Source organism: Odocoileus virginianus, unplaced genomic scaffold (genome assembly GCF_023699985.2).
Source record: "Odocoileus virginianus isolate 20LAN1187 ecotype Illinois unplaced genomic scaffold, Ovbor_1.2 Unplaced_Contig_4, whole genome shotgun sequence".
NCBI classification, from domain to species: domain Eukaryota; kingdom Metazoa; phylum Chordata; class Mammalia; order Artiodactyla; family Cervidae; genus Odocoileus; species Odocoileus virginianus.
In genome coordinates, this window is record NW_027224321.1 from 2684885 (window position 1) to 2700255 (window position 15371).

The window sequence follows — 15371 nt, forward strand, 5'->3', positions numbered from 1 at the left end:
TAGGGTCTCCTAAGGATGGAAGCTCCAGGTTTACAACAGGTAGAGAGGCTCTTTCTTGGGAAATTCAGCAAGTGTCTCAGGGCTGGCACTCAAGTTGGCTGGCTGGTCTGGGTTGAGGACCATACATCTCAAATGGATCACTCTGTTTGAACAGCTGTGACCTCTTGTTATTCAGGATGACGTCACAATCTAAATCATGTGACCTCACTTTTCCTACCAGCCCTTCCCACTGTGGCCTCCACTCCACCAGAACCCAGCTCAGCTTTGCTCTGGGTCAGCCTTGGTAGCAGTCAGAGAAGCACAGTGGCTCCAGCTCATCAAGTCCTGGACAGCAGGGATGAAGCTAAGAACCTGAGGGTGATATTTTCCTATTTAGCAGGTACTGCATTTTCTCAGGGCATCAGGAGCATAGATTCAAATATAAGCCCGAAGACTTTTAGAAAACCAAGTCCAGGAAAATTTTTTAAAAAAATCACTCTGATGAAAATTCATGCCCCTCTCTCTTCTAGCATTTTAAGATGGAGACATGATTCTACTTTGAGCAACTGGAAAATAAGCAAATAATTAGGATGGAGAGATAGTGCTGGTCCAGTTTTAGCCACTTATACCCATGGGGGTCATTGCTTCTATTAAGCCTGTGGTCCATGTGAAAATTCGGGCATAACACTTTCCATAAAAGGAACAAGATGGAACATCTCCTTCAAGCTCAGACTTGTGAGCTGGATAAATGGCAAGAATCTAGAAATGACTTTCAAGTAGATGGTTTATTAGCCTCTGGAGAGGGAAGATGGTTGTTTGAAGCCAGTGGGAGTTCAATAAGGGCTGATCAGGCAAGATTAGTTTCATTTCCTTGTTTTGACAGGGAAATCGGGCTCACACAGCTGAAGCCATCTGCAGACATAATATATCTGGATGGAAACAGCATTTGGGGGAAGTTTCTCATGATCGCCTCTGGATTTGTAAGCTGGGGCATCACCCTGGATGGGGATGGGATTAACGGGTACTCCAAAATGGAGCTGATGGCTCTCAAATTAGTGGGTAGCCCCTAGCTTTCCAAAGGGCCCTATCATTTACACTCTGCAGTGAAATATTTCCATCCATAATTTAGATGACACTGATGTCACACTGGGCATTATTATTGATAATGTTAATATTTCTTATTAATGAAAACAGTGACAAGGGCAACCACAACTCCTGGTAACTATCTTGAATGCTCACAGCATCCTGGGCACTGTGCCCAAAGCTCCATGTGGGTTAAATTATGCACTATAATCCAGGTAGGCAAGAGTCCTGATTTTTCCATTTTCCTGAGGAAACAAATGCTGGTGCTGGGGAGGGGGAAATGGAGGGGTGGGGAGGACAGTTAAGTTTCTTTCATATTCAAAGGGGTCCCATTTAAGGGGTTGAGGGGTCTCAGCAGCTGGAGGCTCACTGTAGATGTCACAGCAGCCTCCCCCTGGGTGTGCTCATCCTGACCCAGGAAAAGTCTGCCTAGTTTTAGGAAGAGCTCCAAGTCCTGGAGCTCTCTTGGGAGTCCCTTGGACTGCAAGATCAAACCAGTCAATCCTAAAGGAAATCAACCCTGAATATTCACTGGAAGGTCTGATGCTGAAGCTGAAGCTCCAATACATTGGCCACCTGATGCAAAGAGATGACTCATGGGAAAAGACCATGATGCTGGGGAAGACTGAAGGTAGGAGAAGGGGATGATGGAGGATGAGATGGTTGGATGGCATCACTGACTCAATGGACATGGGTTTGGGTGAACTCCAGGAGATAGTGAAGGACAGTGAAGCCTGTCATGCTGCAGTTCACAAGATCTCAGAAAGTCAGAGATGAGTTAGCGACTGAACAACAACAATGGTTTTTCCAGTAGTCATCTACAGCTCTGAGAGCTAGACCCTATAGAAAGCTGAGTGTTGAAGAATTGATGCTTTTGAATTGTAGTGCCAGAGAGGACTCTTGAGAGTCCCTTGGACTGCAAGGAGATCAAGCCAGTCCATCCTAAAGGAAATCAGCCCTGATTATTCATTGGAAGCACTCACGCTGAAGCTGAAGCTCCAATCTTCTGACTCCCTGATGCGAAGAGCCAGTTCATTGGAAAAGACCCTGATGCTGGGAAAGATTGAAGGCAAAAGGAGAAGAGGGTGGCAGAGGATGAGATGGTTGGATGGCATCACCAACTCAATGGACATGAATTTGAGCAAACTCTGGGAGATAGTGGAGGACAGGGAAGCCTGACATGCTGCAGTCCATGGGATCACAAAGAGTCGGACATGACTGAGAGGCCAAACAACAACCCGTTCCTGGGGACAGAGATTTGGCAAGTGACAGGCTGGTGTCAGAGCTTGCTACAGAAGGTGAGCCTCAGAGCAGCACCTCATCCCAGGGAGAGCACCGACAGCAGGCTGAACAGTCACAGTCACAGGCAAGGAAGCCTGAGATGAAGGGGGGCATCTGGATGGCCCCAACCCCAGGTGGCTCCTCAAGGATGCTAGGCTTGGGCTGTTGGAATGAGTCCTGACCCCACACCCTGATGCCAGTGGAGGATGTGAATTTTGTGTCTGTTAAACTCTCATGGTTCTCTGCAAGAAAGAGAAAACATGATTACAAGTTAAGTGAGTATTCATTTATACTTGAAAAGAAATCATGACAAACCACACATTTTGAAAAGCTGATATATAACACTTAAGTTACAAAATCCAAGAAAGCAACTTGCTTTATGACTCTTGGAATTACGTTAATATATTTTATTAACTGCCTACCCTCACTCTATCACACAGTCCTATTCTACTTGGCTGCATATTCTTCAATCACTTCTGTATTCAATAATAATTCTGAATTATTACTTTTTACAGAGAGACTAGCAGTCAATTCAGTCCTTCCTTTGGCAGTGTTGGTCAAAATTAGTTTTATATTTTGATGGTCTAGGTACATGTCTTTCAGTTCTGCAGCCTGTTGTTGGTGAGGAGATGTAAGGGTACAAATGCTGGAAACTCAGGTAAACTGTAGAATTGTTGAGCTTGGAAAAGTGGTTGTTGAAATTCTTTCCTGTTCAATTTCAGAGCATTTCTGCATTTCTAGCCTGGGGGTGATTCTCTGTGTTGGTGACACTGGTAATAAGTTTCTCACAATCCAGATGTTAGCATGCTCCATGTGCAGCTAGTGGGTGATAGGAGGATTCACAGAAGCTATACCTAAACCTGGATGGTGACCAGCAGCATGACTGTACGTGGAAGTGGACACAAACCACAGACAGCTCTCCCAAGCCCTGGAACTAATCAGTTTCCCAGCTCAACTTGCCCTGATATTGATCCTCAAATTCCCCCAGCACCCTCCCCCACCAGCTGCAGGAGGATGAAGAGGAAGTTGGATGGAAAAGAGACGGTGGGCTTAACCAGTAGTGGTCCACATACATCACTCTGCAAAATGCACACAACACATTCCCACGGGGACATATAGCTAGGCTCTTCTCAGTGCCCTTAAACTGAGGCTCTGTCCTCTTCATAATCAATCCTGCTGACGGCCCTGGGAGCTCTTATGGTGCGGCCCAGCCAGGGGAGGGCGTGGTGAAAGTGCTCACCCCAGTGTCTGGGGAGACGGGCAGATGCTGGGACTGGCTGCTGGAGGGGAGCCCGGGCAGGCAGGTCTGGCCTAGATCACATCTGAGGTCTCTACCACCCCTAAGGCATGAGATGCCCTGTAAAATCCATTCACTGACCTCTGGAGCCAAGCAGTACAAATGGAATGCAGCCCTCTACTGATCACAGTTCTCCAACGTTTGAAACTCCATTCACTGTGTGCCAACCTGAGCATCAGCAGACAGAGACCCACACGAGGTCTCCTGTGGAACCAGGAGGGCTCAGGCCAGCTCTGAGTGACCGTGACAGTCTTGGATGCCCATCCGCGGAATAGCGCCCCCCTCCAAAAAGGGGAATGGAGAGGGTGGAAGGACATGGCTCATCTTTATTTTTCACTCTGTTGAAAACTGAGCACGTTTAGATGCCATGAGTGAAGAGCCCAGAGAGAGGGAGGGTGCAGAGGCAGGAAGGACTGGGATAATGAGGGAGCAGGACCTAGAGGAACAAGGATTCTCGTCTAGAGGAGATAAGGCTTCCTAAGCTTTTGCGAATGTGTTAGTTGCTCAGTTGTGTCCGACTATTTTGTGATCCAATGAAAAAAACTTCCCTGGTAGCTCAGACGGTAAAGCATCTGTCTACAATGCGGGAGACCCGGGTTTGATCCCTGGGTTGGGAAGATCCGCTGGAGGAAATAGCAACCCACTCCAGTATTCATGCTTGGAAGATCCCATGGACCGAGGAGCCTGCGGGCTACCATCCATGGGGCCGCAGAGAGCTGGACACGACTGAGCGACTTCTCTCTCACTTTCATGAACTGTCGCCCACCAGGAGTGTCTGTCAATGGACTCTCCAGCCAAGAATACTGGAGTGGATAGAAATTCCCTTTTCCAGGGTTTCTTCCTGACACAGATTGAACCCACAGTCTCCTGTACTGCAGGCAGATTCTTTACCATCTGAGCCACCAGGGAAGTCCTTATTTTGTTCCAATTTTGGAACCACCAAAATTAGAAGAAGAACCACCACCGTTGGAGCCAATGCCCGATTTCCCAAGTTTACACAGGGAAACATACGTTTTGTCAATGGAGCTGCAACTTGGGTTAAAGATATACTAACCCTGAGCTTATTTTTCACCAATGTATCAATGATTTATTTATTTACTTACCTACCTTTTTCCACAAATGATTTTAGGTGATGTTCACAAAATGGATTTGTGAATCAGGGGAAAATGAATACAAAATTATGTGCTAGGACTGAGGACATCACAGATGGGGTGAATCAAGGTGGCAGAAGTGAAAGGAAGGCAGAAAAGCAATATAGACCCATAGGTATTAGCCTGACCGAAGAAGCTGAGATACAAATTTGGATCTGATGGTCCTGGTAGCCAAAGCAAAAACTGAAACACGAATCAGTTATCAGATCTCAGTGTTCTTGAAAAGAAAACAAATGAGTCCCTTAGGGAGGCAAAATGTCTCCTGGTGTGTGTGTGTGTGTGTGTGTGTGTACACGTGTGTGCCTGTGTGCGCACTACCATTTCTTACATCAGGCTTCTTAAGTGATTTGATGCACAATGTCCTCAAGAGCTCAAGGCTCTCTTTTCTGACACCACTGTACATATGCAGAGAGTCTGATGGTGCAAATCCATGGCAGGGAAGGGAACAAGATGATAAAGGACACACTTCATACAGAAAACTCTGGAACCCATGGAAACTTAGATGGACTCTGTGCCCCTTCTCAACAGGAATGTGGATAAGAGTTGCTGTGGATGTGGATAATTGCCTTTGAAAGTGCACCAAACCTTTGGTGTTACTGGTTGAGGTCAGACTCAGGTATCTCAGAGAGTTTATCAGATGGTCATGTTGCATGGCTGTTTTGGGGTACTGAGAGTCTAAGCCAAAATTTTCCTGTAGAAGGAAACTGAAGGGAGGGGAAATTAGGAAAACATTAAGAATGAGTGGGTTTACCAAAGTTTTGTTCCATACAGAACACTGGAGAAATTATTTTAGCGGGGAATTTTTTTGTGGCAGGATTCTCATCATGCCCAAAGGGGGGAAAAAACCTCAGTAATATTCCCATAACACCATTTTGATGCTGTATGATTTCTCAGTGAAGCCAGCAAAAGGAAATCATTGCCAAATATACCCTTCCATTGCCCTCTACCATGACATTTTTTGGAGAAGTTCTGCTAGAATGAAGATTGGAGTTAAGACAAGTTGATATCACACTCCAATCTCTGGCAATAGTTACTCAGAAGAACTGGGTTCCCCACTGACTCCCAACTCATGACTACAGCTCTGAGGCCCACATAAGAGGAGCTTGTCTGAAGCTTTCCCAGTCAGGAGGGTGGGCAGGCAGTGCTGCTCAAAGCCATTTTAATTATAAGGTCCTGTTTTATACCATGTGAAATTATAGCTTGATTTGCCCAGATTCATGCAACTGTGTTTAATACAGATCAGAAAATCAACCCTGAATATTCATTGGAAGGACTGATGCTGAAGCTGAAACTCCAATACTTTGGCCACCTGATGCAAAGAGCTGACTCATTGAAAAAGACCCTGATGCTGGGAAAGATTGAAGGTGGGAGGAGAAGGGGACGACAGAGGATGAGATGGTTGGATGGCATCACCAACTCAGTGGACATGAGTTTGGGCAAATATGGAGAGATAGTGAATGACCGGGAAGCCTGGTGTGCTGCAGCCCATGAGGTCACAAAGAGTTGAACAGGACTGAGCAACTGAACAACAAAGGCATGAATAAATCTTGGAATCTGCTGGGTGTGCACACTGCTTACCCTGCAGCCTGGCTGGGTCCTCAGTCAAAGCCTGGAGACAGGGCCCTGAGGGCTACAAACCTTGTACTGCTTATTAACAATTCTTTAAAAGCGCACTGAGTGTAGGCAGGCTGAGATAGAACTGCCTGAACCACGTTGAGACTCTGCAATCTTCACCCTTGGTCCGGATGCTTCACCTAGCTTTCTCTGTGACAAAGTGCTTTGTAGCCAGTCTTCACTCAAAGCATTCATTACAGGTTTTACATTTATCCCAATAGCCTTTTTAACAGTTACGTTTAATTCATTCTTCTTCTCCCTTTCCATCTCCATCTTTTCAGAGGGAACAGTTGCCTGTGATTTTGGAAGACAGCAGGTTTTGTGCCAAGTTTAGAAGCTCATGCGACTCCTATTATGCCTTGCTTGGGGCAGTTTCCTGAGCTGCCAGGATTATCTAGAAGCATATCATGGGCAATTTGCATGTCTTGTCCAGGGACCCACTGTAATGCCTGCAGCTCATTTTCATACTGTCCTAAGCAAGTCCCCTCAATGAACTTAGACTGCACTGTATGCTATGCCCAGGATGTCTGTCCCCGGGGGCTGGGATGAAGAGGTAGGCATGATGCTGACTCTCATTAACGTGTGAAACATAGAGATAGCCCTGCCTGCATCGCATGACAGCTTACCAGGTTATGGGGCTGAATTCTGTCCCTTGCAAAGGGCACCTCAGAGACCTAACCCCTGCACCTCCAAATAAGACTTAATTTGGAAATAGGGTCTTCAAAGAGGTACCCAAGTTCAAATGAGGTCAGAGGGTGGGCCCTGATCCAGGGTGTCTTATATGACCGCAGTCCTTGTGAAAAGGAGATATCTGGACCCAGAGACAGACTCGTACAGAGGCAGGGCTGTGTGGAGAGCCACAGGGAGCATGCTGCAGGAGGACTGGAATGATTCTGCCACAAGCCAACAAAAGTCTGCAGGTGCCAGAAGCTGGAAGGAGCCAGAAAGGATCCTTCCTTTATATTTCAGAGGGAACACAGCCCTGCTGGCACCTGGATTTTGGGCTTCAGCCTCCAGAGCTGTGAGATAATAACTTTCTGTGGTTCTAAGCCCCCTGGTTTGTAGAACTTTGTCACAGTAATCTTAGGAAATGAATACTCTAAGCGATATTGTAGTTCCTATTTTAGAATTGAGGAAACTGAGTCTCGGGATTTCTCCAAGCTATCTCAACTTGTGTCATGGCAAGAACTCAAGTATCTTCATCTTTAGAGTTCCCTGGTGCCTCCCACCCAGGAGACAAGGACATTGCCTACTTCTGACAGCCATCATGCACACCAAAAACCTGCTTTTGGAAAACGGTGGTGATAAACATAAGCTTCTGCATGACTGACATCAATGCACACAAAGTGCTTTTCTGCATATTTCACCATTTGCCTGGCTCACTAACTTGGACACTATGAACAGGTAGAATGGCATAATTATAATGATGAAAGCCCTTCCTAGAGACCTTGGCCCCCGCTTCAGCCAAAGGATAAGAAATGGATGCACTTAACATCTACCTGCGAGGACGTGACAAAAGCAGGCAGATGTGTCATTTAGAGATGAGAGTCCCTGAGCAGAGCGTGGGGGGAGAACGAGTCAGCCTGATGGGCTGCAGGAGTCAGAAGTTGGCATCTCAGTGACTGGCTTTGAGTGCAAGATTGTGAGAGCAGAGAGACTTGTCAGCATCACTTCTGGTTAAAGCCCAGAAAAGTCTGGGTTCAGGTACTCCTGCCATCTCTGATTCTGGGAAGCAGGCAGGGCTCTGAGGAAGAGATCAGCGTTGTAGAAACATCATAGCATGTTCTGTCACTGTGTTATATTTCCTGCAGCTTCTTGATCACAGCCACCATCTGCATAATGTAGGCACTCTTAATCCATATTCTGGTAATTGTGACCATAGATCACAGAAATTCATTCACGTGGCACACAAGATAAGAGATGAAGAGACTGCTTTATGCATGCAAATCGAAACTGCTTGTATTCCTGAATATAATGATGGGGGAAAAAAAACGTGAGTTTCCAGATGTGCTCACGAGCGATTTTCAAGACGTACAGTCACTCGGTAATGCATTCTGATGAATTTTTCAGAGATGAAATATGCCTTTGATTAAGGAAGGTTTTTTCCCCTTTATGATAAGTCCTGTGTGCATGGGGGTACTCATTTAGTCAGGATGTCGTATGCAAAATGAAAGGATAAAACCTTCACTTTGATTTATGATCATGGTTATTAATTTCTGATGCAGCTTTTGGGTTTGGATTATTTGGGGGTGGAGAGATTTGGCAACGTCTGTGAGGAGCCAGAGAGATTTACTGGTATAAACATCACAGCAGAGGTCTAGCGGTAAATAACACAACTTCTAAAAGAAGTATTAAATCCCGTGTTATTAGTAGGTACAGGAAGAAACTTTAAAAAATAAGTTGATGCAGACTGTGATGTCTGCACAGGTAACTTCTTAAAGGAGTCCTGTGTGCAGGACACCTTTCCTTATTTCCCATGAGAGCTGTGATTCAAAACCCTTTCCTCTGGGCCCAGGTGCAGTCAGCTAGTTAAAACTGGTTAATTTTCCTAATAACCGTGAATCACAGGTTATAATTTTGATAGGGTATTTTTTATTCCTTTTCTTGCATATGCAAAGTATGGGCTAGCTGTACCCAAGTGCCAACTTTGGGTGCAGGGGGAATTCATACCCTTTTTAGCCTGGGCATTTCAAGTTGTTGGTGGCTTGGGCAAACAGCCCCAAGGTAGGGTAGGCATGTCAAGCTGGCCTGGCAGGAGGGAGTTTGCATCTGGGGCATGGAGGCGAGGGGTCACTTGGTACCCAGCGTCCACTCACAAGGTCTGTGCTTCTCAAGACAGTTCTGAGGACCGAGGGAAGGACCTGGCCTGGGGCTCTCTAGGCAGAACTTGGGATGGGGTCACGATTCCAAAGAAGTCCAAAGAAGGCTCAGAGGCCAGGTCTGGTCCCTAACAGTGGGTTTGGCTGCTTGTTTGGGACTGCACTTAGTAGATGGAATCCAGAACCATGGGGGAGACCTTGGGATAGGGCAGGGGGCTCAAGATGGAAGCCAAGATGTAAGACATCTTGCAGGTGCAGAAAAGCCTAGTCGGATGGTGGCGCATAGGGGTGGGGCTGGGGAGGGGAGGGAAAGGAGCCCACAGTTTGGCAGTGGGGGATGCTCTGCTCTCCTCGTTTAGCATGTGAGATTCTCCCTACTCCACCTAGACTCCAAGGCATCGGCAGAGTGCCAGGAGAGACCTGTGCATAGGTAGGTAAGAGTCCGCGTGTCCTCCTGCTCATGGGGATTTATGGAAAAGCCAGGAGTGCTGTTCCCAGAGAAATGATAAGAGCTGGGGTAAGCGAAGTGCCAGCGGCCGCCTTCAGTTGTCCCCTCCATGCCCCACGCCCCGCGGCGCCTCTGCTAACATCTGCTCCCACTCCTCTGTGCCCTGCCCTCCCCTGGCACATCACCCTGATGAGGATGGAGAACGTTCACCCCCTCTCCTTAGCCAGATAGGGAAAACGTCCCTGCCTGGCCTTGTTTATCTGATATTTCCCAGAAAATCATCACGTGGGATTGTCTTTGATCAGATGTGACCCAGAGCCGGCTGGGAGGAGAAGGGACATGAGGCTGTAGAAGATGGTGCATCTGAGAAGAGGGGACAGAGGACGCTGAACTGCTTGGAATTAGCTGAGAGCATTTGCCAGAGAAACTGCAGGAGCAAGCAGAGACGGGGCAGCTTGCAGGCTGCCTGGCTCCCCGTTTTCACCCTCTGATCCTCTTCTGAGGTCCTGGCAGGGAGGACGGAGCTTCCTCTCCACCCTCCTCTGAGCTGTTTGTCCGGAGGGATGCTTGGCCCCCCACCTAAGAGGTGAAGCCCTGAGCGGTGTGGTCCTTCCTGTGGACCCGGCCCGCTCAGGCACGGGGAAGCATCTCTGGAAACACAGGCACAGGCCCGCCTCCTGGGAAATGCTCGTGTGGATCCAATCCTCACATGAGAAAGAAAGACTGAGGAGCAAGGAAAGAAATTGTTCAACCGTTTCATGCAATTAATCATCAAATGACTGTGCGCCCCCACTCCCCACCTAGAGAAATTAAATTTAATGAAACAACCGGTTCAAGTTACAACATTTAGGCAAAGCAGATTTTTGATGAATTTTTCGAAGAAGCCAATGAGTCACAGCAATCATAATTCAGTCAAAATCCTTAAACCAGAGCACAATCACAAAAGAAGCGGAAGTGACTGACTTTTAATGGTTTAAACTGAGACACGAGAAGACAAATATATTTAGCGGATTCTTTTGCTTTCCCCCCCCCAAGTCTGAGGCATAATCAGTTTGGAATGCTTGGTGGTAATTAAGATTTGTAGAAGGCTGAATTTTAGAAATATGGATGTTCTGTGGGAAATTTGGGGCCAGAGGACATTGGTGGAGATGAAGCAGAGTCCTCAGGCCCTGGGGGCCAGCCTGCTGTTTTCTGAAGCTCCCTGTGCCCTTGTGAAGGCTCGAGGAACATCTTCTGGATGATTTCTTCACTGCATCCACACGAGCAAAGGCTAAACAGGCCACAAGAGCTGCGGGAGGTGTCAGAAGTGTTCACAGTGTCAGCGAATGGGCACCAGATGGACAGGTTGACCCGCTCAAACCTCACGTCCTCCTTGGAATGGTGTTTCCGTCACTCCTTCCAAACCACACGTGGGCAGGATGCACCTAGATTCTAGGAAGACTTCCAGGAACTTAATTCTGACCCCTCCACCAGAAAACTCCCTTCTTGTCTCCTTGTTTGTGGATAACTGAGCAGACGAGGGGCCTTTCCAGGTAGGAACCAGTGGTAAAGAACCGCCTGCCAATGCAGGAGATGCAAGAGATGTGGGTTGAATTCCTGAATCAAGAAGATCCCCTGGAGAAGGAAATGGCAACCCACTCCAGTATTCTTGCCTGGAGAATTCCATGGACAGAGGAGCCTGGTGGGCTACAGTCCATGGGGTTGCAAAGAGTCAGACACGACTGAGCACACATGCGAGCAGGCAAGGGAGAGAGGAGCACTCTCAGCTTCCCCATCTCTCCTTTTGTTCTTGGAGTCCATCCTGCCAGAGTTGTGAAGCTCGTCTGGAAGCATCTCTCCCACCCAACCTTCCACCCTGTTTGCTTGGATAAGCTCCCGCCTTCTCCCTGGGGCCAGAGGAGGCTTCACCCTCCACCTGCTTTGTCTCCATCACCCAGAGTTCTCCTGGTTCTCCCCCTCCTGGATCCCCATGGCTGGCATCCTCAGGAAGTCTGCTTTGATGGGGGAGATGCTTGCCCCTCATCCCTCGAGGTGGGGCTACGTTGCAGATCAGAGGCTGGTCCTGTTGGTGCCTGTCAGAGAAATATGCTCTGAGCATCCTGGACCACATGCGACCTGGCTGCAGGTGCTTCGCTCCTCGGGATGCAGAAGTACCCTGAATCTGGGGACTGTGTCAAATCCACAGGATGAGTCAGCTCCTTCTGATGAAGTCATCTGCTTTCTCAGGAACATCAAAGAAGTGTCAGAAACTTAGAGTGAAATCAGTGGCTTTGGAGATGTCTGATCTGGCCTTGGGACAGAGTCACCCAGCTTGTCAAGAACATTTTGAGGTGTCTCCTCTGAGAACAGCTCTTTACTTCTTTTTTTCTCCTCTAATGCATAAAGCAGCCTTCAGGTCACAGCAGACCCTGCTACATCTCAAGAACAGAATGGAATACAATCAGAATGAGGTGTCTGTACAGAGATGGACACAGAGGTCAACCCAGCATGGGAGTCCTGGGAGGTACCTGGTGTAACTCAGGTGTTTCAAATTGCCCACACCTGTCTTGTGGGCTGGGCCAGGTCCTGGGGCCAGTGGTGGACACAGCCCAGCTGCAGGTAGGAAGTGAGGCCAGAATTCCCCCGCAGAGACATGGCTTGTCTCCAGATCCAAACCCAGCCTCCATTTCTATGATTCTGTAGGAAAGGACACACTGAGAGATTGTCAAGCACTTTGCTACAAAATATAACTTTTTCTCATTCCTTTTTCCTAGTCTAGCAAATCTTTTATCATTTTCTTAAGGCAGTGACCACAGTCCCACTCCATCTTGGCAGCCTGTCCCTGGCATTGAGTGGCACCATGTTCATGGGCACAGACATCTGCTCCATCATTTGCCCTAAATGCTCGTGTTCTATCATGATGGGACACAAGCGGAATCTGTAGACACAGTGAACAGTATACACAGCGTGATCACCACTGAACTTAAAACTTTTTCATGTGGCACAAACTGGTGGGAAACATTAGAAGGATGCCAAGAATTGGCTCTGGGTGCTGGATGTTTTATATAATTTCCTTTATGTTTCTTTCTTACCTTTGGTGTATATTGAAAATTTCCACAAATGATTTTGTCCTGCTTTTATGATGAGAAATAGGGTCAAAACAAAATAACAGATCATGAACGAGGCTGGGAGGCCAGGCCCCAGACCTCATTGGGCAGCTGGGTAAGTTTAAAGGAGTTTCAGCGTTCCCTGGATGCTGGTAGACAAGCTGGCATTGCTGACAGGTCTCCTGGGGATAATTCAGACTCTGACCCCAGGAGGGAGTGCCCATGTGTCAAACAGTCCACCTTTTGAGGCCTGTGACATCTTTGCTTTCACACAGATGCAAGGATAAGTCATCAAACATGAAGAGCCCTCCTCCGGGCAGGAGCTGTCTCGTCCCATTCTCGCCTTACAAAATCAGAAGACCTCGCAAGTCAGGGAGGGTGAGACCATCTATTTGAACTTCTTCATGCTGCAAACGAGATGGCACAGAAATATCTATCAGAGTGCTTCCAATTAAAAGCGGGTTTGGACCAGGGGGAAAGCACTTACCTAGTTTACATCTCTGCATCCATCACTCTCACACACATTCGTTTTGCCACTTTTATACAAGAGACAAATATTTCTCATAGACAAATATTCTACGAGAGTAGAATATTTCATCAGAAAGTGGGACAAAATCCATTTGTGTATAGTCATTAGGAGTTTGACTGCAAATACCATTCTCCAAATTAATTTGGTTTAGGCTTAAGTAGAGAAAGATGCCGTCTGGTGCTTCATTTTTCACTGGGAAGAGATCCAGCTCCTTCTCGTCGTGACCTGGGAGGCCTGGAGCAGGGCGCCAAGAGGGCTGGGAGGTGCTGCGGGCGCTGGGGTCAGGGTGCTGGGTGGAGGTCTGGGGTCAAAAGTGGGACGAAAGTCACCTTTCTGGAAGGAAGATGCTATGTGAAGTCAGCAGACGTGGGCGCTGAGGATGAAGACAGGGGAAGCAGAGCCTTGGGCAGGGGTGCCCGGGGTCAAGGTTGAAGAGTCAAAGGAGCATGGATGCTGGAGTCTTTGCTCAGCCTCCACCTAAACGGGTGGGTGTCTGTTCAGCCCGCTGAGAGCCGACTTCCAACAACTCGACACCTTGAGATTTAAAGCCTTTACTATTGTTCTATCCTCCATTCACACTCCCGATCGTGCATTTCTGTGTCTAGTTCCCTAATCCCTTTCTCATCCTTGGGCCTTTTCTCTTGACACCCGGTTGCTCTGGGGTCTCTCTCCTCCACAGGCTCAAGCCCATCCCCTGGCCCCTCCCTGGGTCTGAAGCTTCCTTTCCTTCTGGGCTTGTCAGATCCCAACCCTCCTCTGTCACCTCAAGGTCGGCGTGTCCCCGGCGGTAAGAAGTAATTGAATGAATCGCATGCCACGATGGGAACGTGGATAGTTAGAAAGGGGGTGGAGACAGAGATGGAGGTGGGGGAGATGAGAATACCCACAGACTCTCAATGGGGCAAATTGGGGAAGGCTTAGTGGCAGACGGTCTATCTACAGAAGTGTGGAGACCGAAGGGGGCTGAGAGGAAGCAGAGCAGGAGGCAGCTGGGCTGGGGCCCCCCTGGGAGCCTGTTGAGATGCCTGTTCCAGTCAGTGGGGATGGTGGGTGCCCTGATTCCATGTGTCACCAGGACCCCCCAGAGTGGACACGCTTTGAACAGCCAGGGTGAAGACTCAGCTGCCTTGAGAAGGCAGGGACCTTTGATTGACGGACAGAGACGGCCCTCCTGGGGTGCGTGGTGACCTCTCTGGGGAGCGGGAGAGGCCAAGAGGACGATGCCTGACCTCCCCCACCCCTGTCCTCCCACACCAGGCTCTTTACTGACCAAACCCAACTAGAGCTTGCAGGAGGGGAACCAAGTTGGTGCTGCACCCCAGGGTAGAGACAGGATGGGGAAGCATAAAGGTGTGACACCACAGACAGGAAGTCAGAAACGGGCAGCCCCAGTGGAGCTGGTGTTGCTCCTATGAAAAACGAACGCTGAGCAACAAGGTCCTGCTGTAGGGCCTGGGGGACTATGTTCCATATCCTGTGATGAACCACAGTGGAAAAGTGAATAAGAATGTATTATATGTATATGTGTGTGTGTGCGCTAAGTCGCTTCAGTCATGTCCAGCTCTGTGCGACCTTATGAACTGCACCCCGCCAGTCCCCTCTGCCCATGGGATTCTCCAGGCAAGGATACTGGAGTGGGTTGCTGTGCCCTCCTCCAGAGGATCTTCCTGACCCAGGGATCGAACCTGTGTCTCTTATGTCTCCTGCATCAGCAGGCAGGTTCTTTACCACTAGTGCCACCTGGGAAGCCCCATATATATAACTGAACCACTGTGCTACATGGCAGAAAGTAGCACAACATTGTACATCAACTACGCTTCAATAAAATGCATTTTAAAAAGTGTTCAAAAATATTTTTTTAAAAAGACAGAAGGACAGCCCATGTTCTGCCCAGGCCTGCCCGGCTCTCTCTCACTGCAGGGACCAGGCTTGTTTGTCCTGCCTTCAACCTCTTGTCATATCCCTCAGAGGCCTCTACTTTCAACTCCTCCAGGGTAAGTGCAGACTGTTCCCAGGGGCCCTGCCCAGCTATGAGGTCAGATCAGGGACCTGAAGCTCTGACTGTAACAGCATAACTCAAAAAT

General features: G+C 48.2%; 1 long non-coding RNA gene across 1 annotated transcript; it reads left to right on the forward strand.

Annotated features, from left to right (window-relative positions):
• The first annotated feature begins 234 nt into the window (after window positions 1-234).
• Window positions 235-15041, forward strand: LOC139033822 (uncharacterized). The gene is made up of 5 exons (XR_011486305.1): window positions 235-379; window positions 863-959; window positions 13034-13136; window positions 13967-14074; window positions 14545-15041. It is a non-coding gene; the product is annotated as an uncharacterized lncRNA (long non-coding RNA).
• The last annotated feature ends 330 nt before the right edge of the window (window positions 15042-15371 follow it).